A 7,305-nucleotide genomic window follows, 5' to 3' on the forward strand; every position below is an offset into this window, starting at 1 on the left:
CTTCATAAGAACCATTAAAATATAATAATAGCTTAATCTATTGATTATCCCATATGCCAGGCACTTTCTAAGCATTTTATCAACATCACATTTATCTCTCACAACAAATTGTTTAATAGGTACTACAATTGTGAACCCCATTTTATAGGTGAGAAAACAAAGGCTTAGAGAAGCTGAACAGCCAGTCCAAAGTCACACAGCTAACAAGGGTTGGAGCTAGGATTAAAAGTTGAACTGATTGACTCCTAAAAGCTTGAACAGTGATGTGTTGCCTCATAGGACTTAACGTTTGTATTTCAGAAACACACACTCCTGTGTTTATATATAAATGAGATTTATATATTCAACACTCTTCTTAATAATCCATCTTTTTAGTGCAATTTAAAAAGTTACCTTATTCATTGCCAGGTGAGGTGGTTCATGTCTGTGATCTAGCACTTTTCGACTGAAGTGGAAGGATCTCTTGAGGTCAGGAGTTTGAGACCAGCCTAACCAAAATAATGAGACCCTGTCTCTACAAAAAAATAGAAAAATTAGCCTGGTATGGTGGCATGCACCTGTAGTTCTAGGTACTTGGGAGGCTGAGACAGGATGATCCCTTGAGCCCAGGAGTTTGAGGTTGCAGTGAGCTATGATGACACCACAGCACTTAAGCCTAGGCAACAGAGTGAGACCCCATCTCCAAAAACAAATAAACAAACAAACAAAAAGTTACCCTACTCAGGAACTGCTAGCTCACTACACTACAGCAGTGAATAAACTAGTTGAAATTCAAGCTCGACCCAAAGATAAACTTGAGACTTGAATTGCACAAGTATATTGTGTAGCCTACCCACATGAAAAAGACTCAAAAACCACTTAAGTGTTTGCTTCTTTGGGCTTCTGAATTCTGATTCTCTGAATCTGAGAAGGTCTACCCCAGCTGAAGAAGAAGGAAAAGAAGAGGGAAGAGCAGTAAAAGAAGTATAAGAATGCCTGAACCCATGCTGTATTAACTCTATTTTCTGTATTCTTGATGCTCTGGCATCTGGGGCCTCGTGACTCGGCAGGGACTGTCCCTACCAGGGTTAGCTAATTCCTAGAGATACCAGACAACTGGAAATAGTGCTTTCACCCCAGAGCCCACTGAAGTTACTCAAACTAGCCAATCCAATCCATGCTTACCCTGACTCTCTCATTCATTCCTTCCTGCAAAAACCACAATAAAGGCCGTTGCCAGGCTTTCCCTTTGCTCCCTCTGCTGCTAAACGACCCTGCTGATTCTCCGTGTGGCCCTGCATGGTGTGGCGTGCCTCCTATTCCTAGGGATCTGTCACATAAAAACTTCCTTCATGACAGTCATTTTTGTGTCTGTGTGTCTTACCATACCTGATTAAAATAAATCCTGGGAACATTTTAAAACACGTACTGTTACCAAACCCACAAGGAGGGGTCTGGCCTATGTCCGATTGCTTGCACACAGAAAGCCAATTACAGAGACAAGGAGGATTGTCAAGTAAGAAAGTTAATTTATTACAGATGACATCACCTAGCAGATGGCAGGAATGCCTCAAATTCATCTCCCTGACCAACTGAAGGTAGAGGTTTTCATAAGGGCTTCAGGAAGGGGACTACGTGTTCTGGGGCAGGTTGTGTTGGACGTAACATGTGCAGGAGGTCTTATTCAGAAGTCACAGGTTGGCAGTGGATGGTGAGTCTGGGCGTTGTTATCCCGTGAAGAGTCTGCCATTTCTGGGAAGAAACTCAAAATGTAATGGGGGGGTCGGGGCGCGCAGGCAGTGAACAAATTTCAATGACCCTCATGTAGTCCTCTCCCTTAACTACTTGACCTTTAGAGTTATTTCCTAGACTGTTGTGGATGTTCTGTAAGACAAAGCAGTTGAGATTCCAAAGCCCCCATCCCAGCAAGATGCCAATTGCCAGGAATCACCATTCCCCATGACCTGCCCCAATGCACTTGACCTGTCTGAATGCACGTAGCCTCTTGTTAGACCACGACCTGCCCCAAGGCACGTAGTCCCTCCTTTACAAGCCCATGATCTCCAGTAGTCAGAGAGATGGATTTGAGGCAACTTCTCCCATTCTCCCCACAAGACATCCGTTGTATTAAATATCCCTTTCTTCCTTGGCAGTCCTTGTCGTCTCAATATTGGATCTTTGTGCGATGAGCAAATGGACCTAGACCGAAACCCCCTTGTGGTTTCGACAACAAAAAGGTAAAAGGGTTAGTTAAACAGAAAGATTATAATGTTCTGGTCATTGAGTTCTACAGGCCTGGGAATCCCAAGCATAAGAAAGCTACAGGGAAAGCACCTATGGAGGGATGTCATTTTGAGTCTGTCCATGGAGCTGATTACAATACCCTGAATGAGGATTAATGTGTGCACAATACACAGAATGAATTGTGAAAAATACTCGGTGGATTTCAAAGTCGTTCATTCACTCAACAGGTATTTATTGAGTGTATATAATATACCAGAGAGACTCTGCTAGGCACAGTTTCCATTTTACTTCAGAAAGGACCCAGTGAGATGGAGCAGGGACCTCTCTTAGTGGACTGCCAGGTCCCCCACCCAGGCATGGAAATAAAGGAAAAATCTTGGAGTCCCTTCCAGGGAAATCCCAGGCACCTAACCAGCCTTGAAAAGTAAATGAACAACCTGCTAAGCAAGAAAATAGTAATAACAATAGTCCTCCCAGCAAGCCAGAGTTACAACCTGCTGTAGTACCCTATGAAAATGAAAGATAACACCATAACATATGGTTTTGAGTTGTTTTTCAGAAACCCCCACCAGACGGAAAACGCAAATAATAGGAAATTGAGGACTGAACTCTAACCACCATTCTTTGCTCTAAATTTCTTCCTGAGGGGTCTGGAGAGAGTCACATCCACCTTAACTTCCTTTCCACTAATCAAAGAATCTCTGAGTCCACCTATGACCCGTTAGCACTGCCCCGCCTTCAAGATATCCTGCCTTTTTGGCCCAAACCAACGTATAACCTCCATGTACTGAATTACAATTTGTCCGCAACTTCTGCTTTCTTGAAATGTACCCCTGTCTTAAAACACCCTGGCTTGTAAAGCATTGGGGAGTTCAAGTCTTAACCCTTAGCTCCCCATTCTCCTTGCATGGCAGCATGCAACAAAATGCTTCTTTTTCCCGTTGCAACCCTCAGCGTCAGTGTCCGGCTTTACTGTGCCAGGCGAGCAGACCCCACTTTGGTTCGGTAACACCAGTGCTGACTCTTGACTGGTATGGCCAATAGGATGGTTTTGGCCCTGGCTGGCTTACATTTCATGGTCACAGACTGGCACTGCCCAATGCAGTCTGCTCACACTGGATGTTCTCTTTGCACTTTAGACCTCTTAAGATTGAGTCTGGCCTTTACTAAGCATTAATATACAACCCAGGATTCTGCTTAAATGTTGTCTTTCTTTAAAATGATATAATAACGACGGCAATCATTCCTCCCGGCCAGGCACTCTGATAAATGGCCTAGAGACATCAAAATCTATTTTGGTGAAAGTAAAACTTAGGCCATTTTGGTTTGCAATGGCCCTCTATCCAGTAGCAGAGTAATGAGCAACCTGGAATTGTGTTCTCTGTCTCTTACATAGATCTCTGCAGCTGGACAGACTCATTAAAACTTGGAGTACTACCATTTATCCCATTTGAACAATTAGCACGTGGGTGAGTATATAGAATGCATTAAATTTATTAGCTAGTTGCAACTGTATCTAAAAGTAAAATGAAAAACAGAGGAAATAATTAAAGTCTCCAAATTCCAACTTCCTACTAAGGACCAACAAAGCTGCTTGTTCAGGATCTCTCAAATTGGGCATGACTTTTGTGTTATAAAGTTGATGGCTAATCCAAATACCTGTCCCCCTTCAACTTCACAGTCAGGTTCAAAGTTTGAAAAAAAATATCATATTGAAACAAAGATGATACAGTGAGATAAAGCGTCTATCCGTACAATTACAATAATGGTTCGTGCAAGTTGTGTCAGCCATTCATGACTATTTCAATGGCAGATTTATCATTAATGATTGAAAGAGAAAAAAGAAAGTCAATTTACTGCTTAGGGTCGACATAGCCTGAATCTGCTCCAAAACACAGTAACTGTGAAACAGTTTATCAGAATTTTACAGTCAGAATAAGGCAGAAGGAATTTAACAAATAAATTTGCCTCAAATTTACCAGTAGGTGTCACTGTTTAAATATACTGGAAACAGCTTTTCCTACAGAGTTCTGCATAAAAAGCTCTGTAGAACATAATCAAACAATTTTGAATAACTTACAACTAACTCAAGCCCACAGAAAGAACATGGATGAATCCACATTCTTAATTTATAACTCAAAGTAATGACTTAAGTTCTTATTGTTAAAATAATTACTAGAAAATCATTACAAGCTTAGTGGTGGTATGTATACAAATGATTCAAATTTAACTTCAAAATATTTGCTATATTTTAAACATTTTCTTAAAATATAAAGAGTCTAATATAACAGGTATACTTTTTAAGGAAAAGTGCTGGGCTTTTAAGGGGGAAGACTGAGCTCTGCCTAACCGGCTATTGACTGAATTAAACAATTTTTCCCCAAAAAATATTTTCTGCCAATCCCCATGACCCCACTCCCAAGCGTTATACAGATAGTCCAAGAGTGTCTACATCAGGAGAGGTAGATTCTTCCAAAAGCAATGTAGTCAGGATCCTTCTTGTTTCAATTTCTTCAGTGGATCCTGGGCACCATACTCCACATGGCCCCCAGGTGACTCCCAGGTGGCTTCCCCCACCTGTATCTCCCTCCTGCTCCTACTTGTCCCTCCCCCAGGCCTGCTCCTCTTCCTCCACTTCTCAACCAAAGAGGACTCTCTGAGGAAGAGTTAGTCCTTCCCGAGGTGCTCCTTTAGCACCTTCAGCATAATTCATACTTTTTCATGATAAATGTGACTTATTATTTAAAAAAATCTCTATCCCTCACTATCTCTGCTCCTTGAGACAGAGGCTGGGTTATTTATCTGCACATCCCAAGCAATCTATCAGTGACTGGCTCAGAGCCAGTTGTCAGGTGCTAACAGGATGTTTATTTCCAAACTGTTTAGACACTCTTTCTTTTCCACTTTCCTTCCTGAACAATTCAATTCTAAAGACATTAGAGGGGCCCAAGCAAGGTAGAGATCTACACTGGGGAGGGAAGAGTTCAGGTAGTTACAAACAACAGACAGTGAGAAAAACTGGAACAAAATCTATAGTGTTGAATCAGAATTGGAGGCATGAACTCCTGGAAGTAAATGTAGATAGATATATATTAATAGATCAATGAATAGAGATGTATATGCACACACGTGCATATACATTCTGTCTACCCAGAGGGGCTGGGAACAGCAACACCTCAGAAGCAATGGGCACACCTATCACTGAGATCTTGCTTTCTAAATACCATTCTCCACTAAAAAGAACCAGGGATCTTTGGAAAATGGCAGATTCTAGGGCTGGGTCAGGAAAATACAAGAGGAACCTGGAATGTCTGGGAGTAGGAAATAAGGAAGTGCTAAAGAATGACGGAGACATGTCAAAAGTCAGTTTAACAGACTGTTACTGGCCAAATCTGGGACACTCTGAACATCAGAACAAATAATGGATTGTAACCATTGATTAAATAGGACACCATGGGTACATATGTACAAAACGTATAATTCCATAAATAATGAATATGAAAGTTTGATGAGACATGAGATAGTACATGGCTTCAAAGCACTTCCCCTCAAAATATGTATTAATCACAAAGGGAAAACAATAACTTTATAGTGGAGAAGCCTGGCACAGAAGCTTAAATCAAATGAATTAAGTTAATATCAGTTATAGGACACATCTAAATCATGCCATCTGAGAGGAAGAAATGAGAGCACCACATTGCTTGAGATAATCCTGCAAAAGAGCCTGAATTTCATCAGGAGGAAACATCAGAAAACCCAGACCGACAAACGGACATTCTACAAACTGACTGGCCTGTCATCTTCAGAAGTGTCAAGAGCATGACAGTCAGGAGAGGCTGAGAAACTGATCCAGACTGAAGAAGCCTAAGGAGCCGTGACAAATTCTGAACAGGAGCCCTTTGCTATAAAGAACAATCTTGTGACAACTGGTGACTGAATGGGGCCTGAGGATTAGATGGTAGAAAATGATCAATGTTCATTTCCTGATTTTAACAGTTGTTATTGGGGCATCTAGTCAATATCTCACTCTCAAAAGATTCAAGGGAGGAAAAAGAGATCTTTGCATTGTCCTTGCAAACTTTTTTAAAGTCTTAAATTGTTTTCATTTTTAAAAAAAGAGGAAGGAGGGAGGGAGGAAGGGGGGAAGGAAGGAAGGAAGGAAAAGGCTGTTAGTATTTAAAACTTCTAAGCCGAATTCAAGTCGCAGTGCATTTTAGAGCTGTGTTGCCTACAGTCCCCGCCGTCCAGGAGTTAATTGAAGAGTTGTGTGCACACCATTAACTTTAGCAGAAAAAAAGAGAGAGAAAAAGAGACATATTTTTTACTTTTCTGCAAGAGGCAGTGTTTAAAATATGCTGCCAGGTCTCAAGCCCTCCCCAGCCCGGCCGCCTCCCGCCCTGCAGCTGCGGAGCTGAGCCGAGCTCCGTGGGCCGCCGCCCGCGCCCCGCGCCCAGCCCCCTCGCCTGGCGGGGATTACGCCTCTTCCAGCCAGAAGTCGGAATTCTAATGTCCAAGGCCTGGTGTGTTCGGTGAGATTAATATTTAAAAAAAAAAAAAAGTAATGAGGAAAAGCACAATGTACCAGGAGTGGGGTTCGAACCCACGCGGACATATGTCCATTGGATCTTAAGTCCAACGCCTTAACCACTCGGCCATCCTGGTGCAGGCGAACAGTCTTCGTTTCGCTCTTCCTACAAGCTTATTTTCACCGTCCTCTTCACACCCGCCCGGGCGAATGCCGAGGAGCCTTCGCCGCCGCTGTCTCCGCTCACCCAGCCCGGGCTGCGGCAGCTTCTTAGCCGTCGCCTCGGTTTCCCGCCGCCGCTCACTGTTGCCCCCGACCCGCCGCGGCGGCAAGGACAACTGCAGCCGAGGAGACGCGCTGTCGGCTGGGGCGGCGGCGGCGCTCGGCGGGCGGTTCTCTCAGGGTGGTGTTGCGGCCCAACCAGTTCTGCTTTCAATTTCGAGGTGCGCGGGCGCCGGAAACAAACCCATTAGTGAACTTGTGGATTCCTCCTGGGAGGACGTTTTGGAGGTGCCCGGCCGGTGGGACAGGGACCCAGGCCAGAGGGCGGCGTTTAG

At 43.4% G+C, this 7,305-nt stretch overlaps 1 non-coding gene across 1 annotated transcript; it reads right to left on the reverse strand.

Moving 5' to 3' along the window:
• Nucleotides 1-6,802: 6,802 nt before the first annotated feature.
• On the reverse strand, nt 6,803-6,885 carry TRNAL-UAA. The gene has a single exon. It is a non-coding gene; the product is annotated as a tRNA-Leu (tRNA).
• Between the last annotated feature and the right edge of the window lie 420 nt (nt 6,886-7,305).

This window comes from Propithecus coquereli, unplaced genomic scaffold (assembly GCF_000956105.1).
Source record: "Propithecus coquereli isolate 6110/MARCELLA unplaced genomic scaffold, Pcoq_1.0 Scaffold48, whole genome shotgun sequence".
NCBI lineage: Eukaryota > Metazoa > Chordata > Mammalia > Primates > Indriidae > Propithecus > Propithecus coquereli.